The sequence below is a fragment of the Thermobia domestica genome, chromosome 1, assembly GCF_964235325.1.
Source record: "Thermobia domestica chromosome 1, izTheDome1.hap1.1, whole genome shotgun sequence".
Classification (NCBI taxonomy): domain Eukaryota; kingdom Metazoa; phylum Arthropoda; class Insecta; order Zygentoma; family Lepismatidae; genus Thermobia; species Thermobia domestica.
Window position 1 is genome coordinate 394,310,045 of NC_137454.1, and position 14,722 is coordinate 394,324,766.

A 14,722-nucleotide genomic window follows, 5' to 3' on the forward strand; every position below is an offset into this window, starting at 1 on the left:
ACCCCAAGCACCAGAGGTGAACGCTCTACCACTGAGCCACCGCGGCCCCCGCCCGTTCCTTCGAAGACAATCCATAAGAACGTTGTATATTGTATCTGATTTTTGATCCGGAAGTTCCAATAGTTCTTAAAAGAACGTATAAATATCATCACTGCAGTTATTGTCTTTCAACTCCTTCGCTATCCGGAATACGCGCACGTATATAAATATTTAACGCGCTTTTGTTACTTAATGTGGTTGATTCATCAACAATAATGCCTATCATGGACTTAGCAGATTTAATTTTCTCAATAAGTCTACTTTTCATTTCAGCACTAATGTGCTTACAATGTCCGCGCATACAACATTACTGTGTAAAATTCGCCCCATATCAAGGCCTTTGGCGGCCAGAAACGGCCTGTCTTGCTTTGCAGTATAGTATGCTGTTCGAAAAACTCGACACGTTGTTTCAAAGCTACATTTGCTTTCATTGTCAAAAAGTTTTTCTAAGCTCTGGTTTTCAGCTTCCAAGAGTATTTTTTCCGCGGTGCAGTGGGCAATACTTTTCTTATGTTCGAAAATTTTCTTCCGCAATGAATGTTGTTGCATTTCCGTTGTAGACCCGAAAGATTTAACACTACCCGCAATCCACTGTTGTGACAGCGATACGCCAACACTTGAATACAATTTCAAGTCCTGAACTTTACGACAACTTACACAGCCAAGAGTATTCGAGACAGTTAACCACGGATATTTTTCTTTAAACATGTTAACTTGGTTTTGGGTCCAACACAAAAGTGCACTATTGGATTTCAACAATTGACCACTAGTATCACTTGAACTTGCGCCGGCAGATTTCTACTGTAGACTTCCGGAGTCTTCCTGTGAAAGACCTACACCAGAGTTACTTTTCTTCGCATTACCACTAGAAGCACTGAAATAAGATTCTATTGACCTCTGGGTACGCTTCATTTTTCTTAATTAGCACACCACACACAATCACAACAAGGAGCAAAGCAACACACTTAGAAACGGCCTGAATTAGACATGCGTAGTTCGCACCTGCCAAATGTCGAAAACAACTTGTGCGTAGGCGCTATAGTAAGCTGGGAACTACGCGAACTAGAGCCTGTCAATCTCAGATGAACCCTCGGAAATATGCGAAACATAGTTAGGTCCCACCCGCGCCACCCTCTGACGGAGGAAACCCTGCCTTTGATTAGGGAAAAGAAGTGAATGACCTCGACTTTGTTGCCAATTTGTCATTCAGTCGTTTCGTCTTGACGAGTAAAGATCTTCAAATAAATCATTGTGGCAATGCTTCCGCATCAAACAATTGAAAACTTTCGGTCGCAGCAACTTGACCCTCCTCTTTCGAGGGACGTACGGGAAAACACACATTGACAGCAGCACCACACCACCAGAAGGGGCACAGCGTTGCCAATGTGTGTAATTACACAAAATGTGTGCAATTTTGTCTTGAGTGTGCATTTAGTGCGTAATGCCACTCTGTATACATTTTGTGTGTAGTTTGGCACAATTCAAAATTTTGATCATTGATGATTTTTGCGAAGTTCCTTTCATTCAAATATTCATTATTTCCATTCTTTTTTAAAATTGCCTTCTAAACACTACGAGCGACAACGCCTAGCTCCAGGGCGGTGCAATAAAACCTAACTTGCTTCCTTGGTACCTCACTTCTTGTTTTTCAGAAGCGGGTGTCATGACCGTTAGCCCGCATCCCCAAGCAAAGCCTCTTTGTTCAAGCAAAGCAATATGAATGAATGTTGTCCCTCGATGTTGGCCAAAACATGGGCCGGTGGGGGGTAAGAAGTTTTTTTTTTTTTTTTTTTTTTTTTTTAAACCAATTGTCAAGAAAATGCCATTTTGTAAATAGATGAACGACACAGTGAACGAGGGATGGGAGGTCTTTTATTGAACGAAGGACAAAAATGAAAATGAAACGAAATCTTTGATAGTACAAGCATATTTGTTGACAATACTAACGTCGTCCTTATTTCTATGTGTATTTTTTCTACAATTTAAATAATTACAATTTAAAATAAGTTATTTTTACCGGTATGCCATACCGGCCGATTTTCTAACTTTCGGATGCATAACCGGCTCATACTGCCTCACTTTAAGCACTGCTGTAGGTGAAAGAAGATGGATTACAAATACATGGGAGTGATCATTAGAGAATTGTTGAAGTAACCAATCAGAGAACTCGTAGTTGGACTGCTTTCACTCATAGATAACAGTAAAATTTGGACCCAAAATGTAGTAGACACTTCAAATTTAAAGAGTATCGTTGTATTTTATGATAATGACAGCATATATTTTTATTTAAGTCGTTATATATTGATTGAAATTGTATTCCGTATGAGAACATTTGTGTCCCGAGGGAAGAAATAAATACTGTGTCTAACAGGTGACCTTGGACTAGATGCTTTACCATATTTCACATTCCTACTCACAGATGGTGCTACGTGGCACACATTTGTGTGACGCAATGTTGGTGTGCTCGCGAACAAGTGAGATAGTTCGAGTGAAGAGTGAAAAAACAACATGGAAAGTAATAATCAGTGTACAAGGTCAACGACGTGGTTCTTTGGAAGGAAGGTGTGTCTGCAAGGTTAATTCATCTTCACCTCCAGGAGTGTATGATGCAGCAGCCCTAAGTAGTGCGACTGTGTTCTGTCGGGTAGCTAATTTCACAACTGGGACAACAAGTGTGGAGAAAGGAACTAGGCGCGGAAGTCCCTGTGAATCGCAAACTCCAGCGATGAATCTGAAAGTGAATGACGCCATAATAAGTGATAAGCATGTGGAATTACAAGGAAAAAAAAATCGATGCAATAGAAACATGCTGGGAGTCTACGGTCCACGAAAGCTCGACCATCACTTTCATGTGGAAACCAACTGGCTTCTGTGTTTTGGGATGCGGGAGAAATTCCGCTTGTTGACTGACTTTCACCACATGGCAGAGTAAACACTGACACAAACTTGGAATTGCTTCGCCAAGTGTGTCAAGGAATTCATCAACAGCAACCAAGGAAATGAGACTACATACATCCGCACAGACAACGAGAACCCTTCAGGAATTCACAGTGTTGCAACTATGTCATATTTTCCAGATTTAACCATTTTGGATTACACACTGACAAAATGAAACTATCTCTGCAAGGATAATTCTTTTCCGATTCAGAGACCATATATACAGTTGTTCGCAATGTGATTCGGTCAAATAACGATGGTGATTGTGCATCCAGACAGACAGAGAGTACATGCAAGAGGCCTGAACATTTCAACATCTTGCCTTGTTTTATATGACTGCAGTGCGGTTAGTCTCAATCAATATGGGACGTTCCTTTATATCTTTGCTGGTTTATGTGTAGTGATACATTCTCGAAATCCAGAAATATGCTTTGAATCCTTGATACTTCAGAATGGACTGATTTCTGACAGAAAGTATTATCTAACAATATGAACCTGATACAAGCCGGAAACTAATTGTTCGAATGCTATATGAAGATTCCACTATCCTCCGTCAATCAGGTGGTCACGCAGGTGAAAACTGCGCAAAAGGGAAATGGTAGGCCACATTCACATTATCCTATACGCAGCATGAAACAAGAGTATCGAAACAGATGCTCGAAGGGAATTCACGTTACAAAGCTGTATATCAGGTATAACATCTTCAAATCAGTCGTGATAAACTGTTTGTTTTACCAATCAGCTGTAAGGGGCAAACCACTTCTCACGAGCAAATATCTAAGCTTTTGGCATCGTGTCATCCTCACGTGCCATTTTTTTGCTCATTTTTAATGCGGCTGTCGCACTTGGTAAAAATCTAACCAGGAATTTAATGTGAACCAAATACTACCAGTTTTTGAGAAGGAAGGTAGATTTTCCGCTTGGGAGTAAAGCTTGGAATTTAAAGCTTGCCATTTTACACGTAGATAATCAAATCTAGTGGAACGTGTGATAGGAAATATTAACAATAAAAATGCTTTGCTTCATGAAGTACGTATATCCTTCACTGATAGTTCCACAGCCATGCTCTCATACTCGTGACCTCATAACCGGCTGAATTTTGAAAGCCAGATAGCATTATCCAGTTTCATTTTCACTTTCAAAGAAAATACATTTTTGTTACAGCATGATCGTAAAGCTAACACCTGTCCTGTATTTGATACCAGTTTAAGCTTTCAACACGCCATGAAAAAGATAACACACTTTCCTGTAAAAACGCTTCACATCAAGTAAGAAACAGAAGAAGTAGGGAGAAAAGAAAGAAAGAACAGAGGAGAAAGCTGAGAAGAGTCAAAGGTGGGTGCCTTGTTGGAATATAGAGTGATGTCGTTCACGTAATGGGGTTATCAGGCGGTAAGTAGATTAGATTGGTAGCGTGATGCGGTTTCAGGTTGTAAACAGATAGAGTTTAGTGATGTGATTGGGTTATTAGTAGATAAGCGGATTGCGTTTTTCGACGTGATGGGATTATCAGGCGGCAAGTATATTGAGCATAGTGAGGTAATGAAATTATCAGGCTGTAAGTAGATTGAAGTAGTTGCAATTAGCTTATCAGGTTGTAAATATATTGAATACATCGATATAATAGAATTATCGGTTTTAAGTAGGTTGAAGTTAGTGATATGATGAGGTTATCAGGCAATAGAGATTGAGTTTAGTGACATGATGGAGTTATCAAGCTGTAAATAGATTGAATTTAGTGATATGATGGTGTTATCAGGTGGTAAGTAATTTGAGTTTGGTGGCGCAATGGGGTTATTAGGGTATAAATAAATTGAGTTTGGTGGTGTGATGAGGTTATTAGGGTGTAAATAAATTGAATTTAGTGATGTGATTAGGTTATCTGGCTATTAGTAGATTGTGTTTTATGGCGTAAATAGATTGAGCTTAGTGACGTGATAGGGTTATCAGGCTGTCAGTAGATTAAGTTAAGGGACGTGATGGGATTATCAAACTAAGTAGATCGACTTCGATTACGTAATGTGGTTATCAGGCTGGCAGTAAATTCGGTGGCATGATGATGTTATCAGACTGTAAATAGATTGAGCTTAGTGACATGATGAAATTATTAGACCGTAAGTATATTGAGTTCAGCGATGTAATAAAGTTATTAGTTAATAAGTAGATTGAGTTTAGTAACGTGATAGGGTTATCAGTCTGTAAGTAGATCAAGTTTAGTAGCGTGATGGGTTTTTCAGGATGTAAATAGTTTAGTGATGTGATGGGGTTATTAATAGATAAGCGGATTGCGTTTGGCGACGTGATAAAATTATCAGCCTGTAAGGGTGTTGAGCATCGTAAGATAACGGAATTATCAGGCTATAAGTAGATTGAAGTAGTTGTGATTAGGTTATCAGGTTGTAAATATATTGAATATATCGATATAATGGAATTATCGAGCTTTAAGTAGGTTAAAGTTAGTTATGTGATGAGGTTAGCAAGCAGTAGAGATTGAGTTTAGTGACGCGATGAAGTTATCAGGCTGTAAGTACAAGCAAATTGAATTTAGTGATGTACTAGTGTTATCAGGTGGTAAGTAATTTGAGTTTGGTGACGCGATGGGGTTATTAGGATATAAATAGAGTTTAGTAATGTGATTAGGTTATCTGGCTTGAGCTTTGTGGCATAAATAGATTGAACTTAGTGACGTGATTGGGTTATCAGGCTGTAAGTAGATTGAGTTAAGCGACGTGGTGGGGATTATCAGGCCATAAGTAGATTGAGTTTAGCGATGTGATAGAGTTATTAGACGTAAGTAGATTGAGTTTAGTGAAAGAGGGGATTAAACTAATGTGAAATATACATACAGGGAGGTTCATTTATCTTGATACGTAAGGCTACCATACGTCCCGTTTTGATCAGGGCAGTTTCGTTTTAGGGGCGTGTCCCGGCCGTCCCGACCAAGGATCTTATAAAATAGAGGATCTGCCCTTACAACAAAATCTTGAAGCCATACGTCACAGTTTATCCACCCCTACTCTGCCCACTCCGCCCAATAGGATCGCAATGTTTTGAGCCAACAATCATGGTGGAAACGAAAGTAGCCAATCAGACGATGGCGGAAACGAGAGTAGCCAATCAGACGTGCCGATGCTCGGTTGTTTTTTGGCTTCATTTATTTTATAGGATGAAGATACATATGGGCGGATCCTCTATTTTATAAGATCCTTGGTCCCGCCAGTAGATTAAAAAAAAGTAGTATTTGCCCCATTTTATGCAAGTGAAAGAAGATAACAAACCCAGTACCCTTACTTCTTGTAAAGGTATTAATAAGTAATAATAATAATAAAGAGGCAAGTATTGAACGGAAATCCCCTATATTAAACATGATCTATAATTCGCAGTACTGCTCGAAAAGCAGCAGAGGTTTTAGCAGTTCCTTGTTTGTTGAACAAATTCCAACGTGTCTTTCCTTTTTCATGAGTATAAAATTAGTTGACCCCGCCTTGTAACAAAGAGAAAGGGAGGAGGGGAAGCTCTGATATCAAGGCGCTGATAAGAACAAAGGTGGTCCTAAAAGTGCAGGATTGCTAAGTCAGCATCAATAGCAATCTTAACCACATTCTTTTCACTTCTAGCCACTTCTCTCTCTTTCTCTCGCTATATATATATATATATATATATATATATATATATATATATTACAATATAAATGTATTAGGTATTGCTAAGGTAAACAATAACTAATTTACGCACTGACCTGTTTCTCATTTCTCGTGATTTTTAAACATCCGGAACCTGTCCCATTTTCAGCTAAAAAAAAAATATTGATACGCCCTTGTAACTTTTAAACTAATAGCCAAAAAACACTGTAATTTTGTACCATACAAATATCGCAAGGGGACATTATTCGGCATACTATATGATACCATGAGGTTAACAGTGTTGTCAACTCAACGTCAAGTAGCATTTTTTTTCAAATGACACTACGTTAGATTATTACATATTTCAGATTACGTGTATATCGAAAATGTACAGCATACCACAATTGTCATACAGTGTTGCAAGCTAAGAACCCCCCCACACACATATATATATATAGATATATAATCTTCTTACTTTTTTTTTCTTTAAAGCCCTATAATATTGTATAATTTTAAAGATCATTATTACTCTTCAGTAGTTTTTAAAATTAAATGTTTGTATATACATCTATCGAAGTAATAAAACTGCTAGAAACCTGTTTAAGAAGAATATCTTGGAAATCTCTACTACTTTCTTTGTCTAAAATCAGACCTAAATTAGTAACTTCTCTTCGAAGTTATTGATGAAGGAATACCAGTTTGTTTCAAAACATCGTATACACACTTAAAAACAAACATGTTATACATGCGATATGCTTTGCTTCGCTATTGGTATGGATTCAACGTGTAGTACTATCGTTTAGCAACAGCGACAGATGGCGTTAGTGTTAATCGATGTGATGCAGTCAGTTGAGAAAGCTCAACGATGTAGCAAATACCGAGACGTTGGATAGCACAAAGGGACCTAATTCAGCATCCCGTACGTTCGCCTGACTTAATCCACCTAGACTTTTACTTCTGGAGAACGTCAAGAACGTAGTATACAATAAGAAGCCAGTTACTAAAGTTTATTCAAGGAACGTTCAGTACCTCATGTAAACAAATACACGTGGTGATTGTTTGATTTTATTGGTTAGAGAACCTTAGAACACCCTTAGAACACGCAGAAGAAAATAGTCCTTGCTTATAAGGCTCATTACCAGAATTCCTTAAAATTAGACAACAGAAAAAACGCTTTATCTAAGAACTAAATTGAATTAATGCAATAAAAGAATACGCATGCATTGAAAGTGGTTTTGACCCAACTTTAGCGCGAATCACAGTTAACAATATGGTCACATGCGGGGAATAAGTAAAACATCGATAGGGTACAAGCACGTGCTTCTCGAAAGAAGCGCTGACCGATAGTCACTCATCCGATGACTGGCGGAGTAATACAATTCTGCAATGTTTACATCAGGATCAGAAGGTTCGTTGAATGAACTTTAGTAGAACTACGCCATGAAATTGAAATAGCTTGTAAAGCAATTCCTGCGGCTATTCTTGAAAGATGTAACCAGAAATGTATAGCGTCGTACGGAAAAGTTTGGAGATTGGTGATTTGCCGTTTGAGCACTTGTTGCAGTTGTAGAAAGAAGTTGTGTCTGTGTTGTTAGTTTTGTTTTTGTGTTGTTATAACTAACCACCTAGCCAACTCTATGGTCTCGGAAGAGCTCTCCATTGACTTCTGTCCTTAGCCAAACTGGTTCCAGTTTCTTTTTGTATTCCAATTTCTGCAACATCTATCTTAATACAGGGTGGCCCAAAAGTAGATATACAATTCTGTACTGATCAGTTCACTGTATTTTATATTATTTCTTCTTATTATCAAACAGGTAGACCTAGTTTCTTTATTATTATTATTTGTTCATAATGTCTTTTTACTTATTCCTTAAGCCCGGAAATAAATAACTAAATTAGAATGTTCTACGCAGGGGTGTATACCTACTTTTGGGCCACCCTGTATTGTCCTCCATCTGTGCCTAGTTCTTCCTAATGATCTTTTTTCGGATTCGGTTTCCAGTTTTAATTTTAAAAGCTTTTTTTTTTTTTTTTTTTTTTTTTTTTTTTAAATATGGCTACATCATTTCCCACCTGAGTCTCATAGAGTTAATGACCCGTAACAATGTTAGGTAAACTATACAGACTGTTTCAAAACAACACTGACAATGTTTGGAAGGTGATTCCTGATAGCAAGATAAGACAAAAAGTATAGACCAACTAGGGTGCACAAATGCTTTCTTTCAGAAATATAAGCTGCCGAAAACATGAAAAAATAAACTTTAAAGGTCCATAGCTCCGAAACTATGGGGCCTACCGTAGTTGGGTCAAGACATCTCTTACGAACTAATATGTGCTCTATGCAAAAATACATGTTTCAGAATCCTAAAGTACTCACGCAACGATTTTTATAGAGTCACTTTTGCTACAGGGATATAATATGAAGTACTCACCAACTACTTCAATAAAAATTGTTGCAGAAGTACCGCAGGATTCTGAGACATGGAAATTTGAATAGAATACATAATAATTCCTAACTGAAATCATGACCCGACTACGATAGGTCCTATAGTTGCTAAGTTATGAACCTTTAAAGTTCATTTTTCCATGTTTTCGGCAGTCTATAACTCCGAAAGGAAGCATTTGTTCACCCAGGTTGGTCTATACTTTTTGTCTTATCTTGGTGTAGGGAATCAACTCGCAAACGTTGTCGGTGTTGTTTTGAAACACCCTATATAAATTATGCAGTTCCTCGTTATGAAGTTTCCAGCTTGTCCCATTCTTATTTCTCTTGGGCCCGAATGTTCGCCTTAGGATTTTATTTTCAAGTATTCTGAGTCTACATTCTTCCCTTAAAATGAGCGACCATGTTTCGCAACCATACAGCACAACAACATATATAGTTATCGTTTTCTATAAAGTATGTGTATTTTTTTAACAGACCGGTATGAAAGGGGGGATGCATAAAGTGCTTGAAAGGCATCTTACGTAAAACATTACATATATTATTAGTAGTAGTAGTATTAGTAGTAGTAGTTTCTGTAGTTATTGTTCCTGTTGTTCATATCCTGTATGAAATTTACGTTGATACACCCGTATTGATTGATTAATTAATTAATATTTACTTCGTTTATCAGGAGCGAGGCTACCTATGACCAGTGGCGTACGCAAGAAGCTTGTGAAGGGGGGTGAAGCTCTGAATTTCGTATAATTTCAGGTGTTTATATAAATGTTAATTTTGTATAATATCTTGCTCAAGGGAGGAGTTAAAACACCGAAACCCTTCCTTGTGAAAGCCATTACGTATGACGATAGTTTAAAATAGGCCACTTCAGTGCATTCGATCCCGGGAATCGAATCCTGGGCTTCGGATTCTAAAGATGCACTTTAGCAACAAGGAGGAGTGAAACTTTATCAATACAGTAAAAGCTCTTTATTCGCGGGGTATATGTTCCATAAATATGCCGCGAATACACAAACTGTGAATACGGAATGGTAATTTATATGGGATTATAGGGGATACGTTCATAGGTGACAAAATAAAAAAAACAAATACATATATAAAAAAAATCAATTTACTGTAATTGAAGTTTTTGACCATATTGATTAATTATTATCTTCAGGCTTAGGCAATGGTTTGAAGAATTTTGTAATTTTTTCTTGCTTGGCAGTTTTTAAAAGCTCCTTCAATTCAGACTAATATTCAGCAGTGGCATTAGCAATTTGCCTCTTAAAAATAAGACTTCGTTCCATAGACGGATCAATTTTCATAAAGAAATCACAAAGCTCATTTGCCATTCTTAAACCTACACTAAGATTTTTCAAATTAAATGTCACGTTTCCAGTGCTTGTTGAAGCTTCTTCTTCAATGGGTTGTGAATTTAACATTTCCTCCAAGTGGGTTTCAGTCAAATCTTCATCTTGCGATTCAAGCAATTCCTAAATGTCACTTGATTCTATCTGTTCGAACCCATCTCGTCCTATTCCATTCGCAATTTCGGCTATGTTTGCAGTCAAAGTTTGAATTTGCACACATTCTTCGTCTTTTTTCGCAGTCAGAGCAGGCCACAGTTTTTTCCAGCATGACTTCAATGTGTGTGGCTTCAGTTCTTCCAATGATTCTTTTATGTTTACGATGCATTTTGCTATGTCAAATTTCTTCCAGCATTCCATAACATTCATATCAGGATTACATTCCATATTATCCAATACGATTTTGAAGGTTCGTCTAATGTAATAGAGCTTAAAGGCCTGGATTATTCCTTTGTCCATAGGTTGAAGCAAAGCCGTCGTGTTGGGAGGTAAAAATTGTCACTTCTATATTTGGATGCATAGTTTCAAGTTCGCGAGGATGACCTGGTGCATTGTCCAAAACTAGAACTGCTTTAAAGTCTAAATTCTGTTTTTAAAATAAGTTTCAACTTCAGAAACAAAACAATTCCGGAACCAGTCACAAAAAATAGCGCTTGTAACCCACGCTTTCTTATTAGCACGCCAAAACACTGGCAGGTCGTCCTTGTTTTGATTTTTTAAAGCCCGAGGATTTAACGATCTGTAAAGCATCAGTGGTTTAATGACACAATCTTCAGATGCATTAGAACATAGCAGCAGTGTAACGCTATCCTTTGCTGCCTTAAATCCAGGAGCAGACTTTTCGCTTTTAGAAATGAATGTTTTGTTTGGCATTCTCTTCCAAAACAGTGCAGTTTCGTCTGCATTAAATACTTGCTCAGGTTTATATCCTCCATCAGCTACTAAGTTTGCAAATTCTTCTGGATATCGTTCTGCTGCAGCAGTGTCTGCAGATGCAGCTTCTCCAACGATTTTAATGTTATGCAATGATTGTCTCACCTTAAATTTATTGAACCAACCTTCCGATGCTTGAAATCCTCCATCTGTACATTCACCACTACAACTACCATCAGGTTCTTTAAAATGAGCGTAAAGACGCTTTGCCTTCTCCCGGACCATTGGACCACTCAGGGGCACCCTTTTTTGGTTGCGGTCTTCGATCCATAATGACAACGCCACTTCCATTTTTTCTATTGCTGGATCACGAACAATTTTCGCTGACAGTGAAGTTGAAGCTACAGACGACCTTATTTTATCTTCGGATTTTTTTATCGATCGTACAGTTGATTCGTTGACATTGAATGAGCGTGATATGAATGCAAACGACTCTCCAAGGCGTAAACGATCAAACATTTCTATTTTCACTTTAAGCGGTAACACAGATTTTTTTCGTGTCGAAACTAGTTTCTCATTTTTATAGTTGACATTACTGTATAAATTACGAAGACAGCGGTAGAGACGTTTTATTCGATCACAATTTTTGTAACGAATGGAAAGACGAAACAATAAAACACGCAAAGCGGCTCTTACCAAAGGACGGAACGTCTAATAATGTGGCGGCATTTAAAAATATACTTTATTCATTGAGTAATAAGGTTGCCTTCATTCTGTTTGTTTACATTCTCAAAAACACCGATCGCGGCGAAGGCGGCTTATGTCAAAGTCCTAACCAATACAGCGGCGATATAATTTAACAACATACTTTAGGCTAAGTTGTAATAAGGTCTATTTTACATTTTATTAGTCCATTTAACGGCGTTTACAAAGGATATGGGGTTGGATACCTATTGGAATCCTTCATATTATTGTGTATGTACGTACTGATTAGATCCACGAATAAAGAAATCTTTAGCCGCGAGTATGGGAATTGGGTCTCATTTTTTTAATCCGCGAATAGTGAAAACGCGAATGAAGGAAGCGCGAATAAGGAGCTTTTACTGTATGGGGAAATGAAACACTTTTCAACTGGTGATTTGCCTGGCACTGTATTCTACATGCAAGCATTATTAATATTCAATAGAGCATTCTCATAAGAGATAGAAACTCTGTGGAGGCAATTCGGGAGGGGGTTGGATCTAGGTACTTGAAACAATCATTTAAAAGGAAAGAACAGGAGTAATTAATTTGTTATACTCACTGGGCGTAACAAAGAATTTTTTTTTTCGCTTTCCTAGCAGCTATATAATGTAAGTGTAGTGTATTGAAGAGAAGAATGCTGAAGCAGGCTATATTTTCACTCTAAACAACGGCATGATACGTGAGGGTTTTTTTTTTTTTTTTAATAGTTATTAATTGAAAATAATGGATAGATTTCTTTTGTCTTCGTTCGTTTAGTGTGGATTGACTCAGTGTTTTTTCTTCCAGATTCAGTGGTATCAACATATCACCAACTCCGGTAACACAACGTAGCGGAATCTTGGAAAGCAAAATTTTGAAATTGAAGTTGGAGGATTTCCAAAGGAGTTGCAATGATAGCGAAAGAACGGACTTACCCTCAAGAGTTAGAGTAGAGGTACGTATACTAAGTGAATGAAATGTTTTTTTCTACTGTAATTCTATTTTTGTTGGAACCCAGGACTACGTAGAAAGAAAACCTGCATGTTAGTCAGTTGACCATGGAAGGTCTACGTATCATAACCTCTCTGTTGTTTAATGTACAGAACGACGCGAAGATAGGGGGCTGCGGTGGCTCAGTGGTAGAGCGTTCACCTGGTGTGCTTGGGGTTCCGGGTTCGATCTCAAACCCCGCCAAGTGAACTTTGTGGTGGACAAACACCGTGTACGTAGGTTTTTTCGGGGTTCTTCCGTTTCCTCCCACTTTCTTCATTCCACCATTTCATTCATTACTCATCGTCACCGTCTCTTTTAGCCTAACCGGCATAATCGTGGGACGTAAAACTGAAAAAAGAAGACGACGCGAAGATACATTCCTGAAGAGTAGTCACTTCCTTCTAGTTGATTATTGAAAGTTTAGCGTCCCTTTTCAGCCCCGAGGCTATATGAGACGTGGACCTACAGATTAAGAGGGAATGCGAGCCACCGGGAATGAAATCCGAGACCAGGGGTGGACTGGCTATGTAAAAAGGGCGCGGTCGCATACTCCGGGAGGGCGCCGTCCATTTGAGGCTTTCGCTTGTATGGAATACCCTCTCCTAATAAAAGAAAGTGCTGGGGTCTTCCCTCGGAAAATTAGTTCACAAAAAATAACAAAAGATTAAGTAGCTATTGCAGTTAATCATGATAGAATTATACAAATTCAATATTTTCATAAACAAAGAGAGTTTAAGTACTAAATACGAGGCGTGATTTTTAAATAAGGTCCGTTTTGTTGTAGACACTAGTAGTTCGCGCGCTTACCGCAACTAGCGTGTGCGTCGTGTACCGGCATGTGTCGGGAACAACTGTGCTCAGTTCAGTGATGCCAATTGAAGGGAAATTTCCCTTGGCGCAGGGAAATTTTGAGTAAATTTTGAAGAAAAGGGAAAAAGGGAAATTGCTTGTAATTTCTCAATATTGCAGGGAAATTTGAACCTCTCTTCAATCATTTATAGATTGAATGTATTTATGTATCTCATTAATCTAATTAAAATTCAGCATAAATTCAACATCCTATTTGTTCCAAACATATTTCACATAAATTCTCACAAGTTATCTTGCTTTGCATTCGTTAATATTTATCAACATTACACATCGATCAACATACTCAGTTAAATTCGAAACATTACAACAATGCTTATTTAAAATCTTTTATCAAAACTAATCTTCCCATTGTTGAATTAAATGCAATGCAATAATATGAATTATCACTGCAACTATTATAACAGTTTGGTTTTCCCAATCAGATGTTTTTCCCAACCAGAAAATTGATTGTGAAGAGGATTAATCGATGTAAGAGAAGAAAATCTGCGTATCGTGAATGTAAATATGTATATATGGGCGAATACTAGGTCATTAGTGTAAGTGTGTTTGTGTAAGTTTACTAATTTTCTGGTGACTGTGCGCACAGAATTATAAATTCTTAAGAATTACGCATCTCTAAACTTTGATTTAGTTTGTATTTTGCTTACGAACATTCCTCGTGTACAGCCAAAGACAGTAGCAGCTAGAGGTTTCTTCGTAACTGTTCGTATTCGTTTCAGTAAATATGGGAGTGCTGTTCTTAAGTAAATACATATAAAAAATATACTTAATATTTCCTTTGTACCTTAGGTTACATTAATATTAAAATCTATCATGATATCTAGGATAAAAATTAAATTTACATAATATTTATTTTATATTCTTTATGATTT

At 37.6% G+C, this 14,722-nt stretch overlaps 1 protein-coding gene and 1 long non-coding RNA gene across 2 annotated transcripts in view; one reads left to right on the forward strand and one right to left on the reverse strand.

Annotated features, from left to right (window-relative positions):
* The window catches only part of LOC145665330 (uncharacterized), a 116,000-nt gene that overhangs the window by 15,942 nt on the left and 85,336 nt on the right, over nucleotides 1–14,722 (reverse strand). The window lies entirely within an intron of this gene.
* The window catches only part of LOC145665324 (uncharacterized), a 146,422-nt gene continuing 135,877 nt past the window's right edge, over nucleotides 4,178–14,722 (forward strand). The window contains exons 1-2 of the mRNA XM_081732625.1: nucleotides 4,178–4,311; nucleotides 12,795–12,942. The gene's annotated coding sequence lies outside the window, so the exon portion shown is untranslated. The remainder of the gene's footprint in view (nucleotides 4,312–12,794; nucleotides 12,943–14,722) is intronic.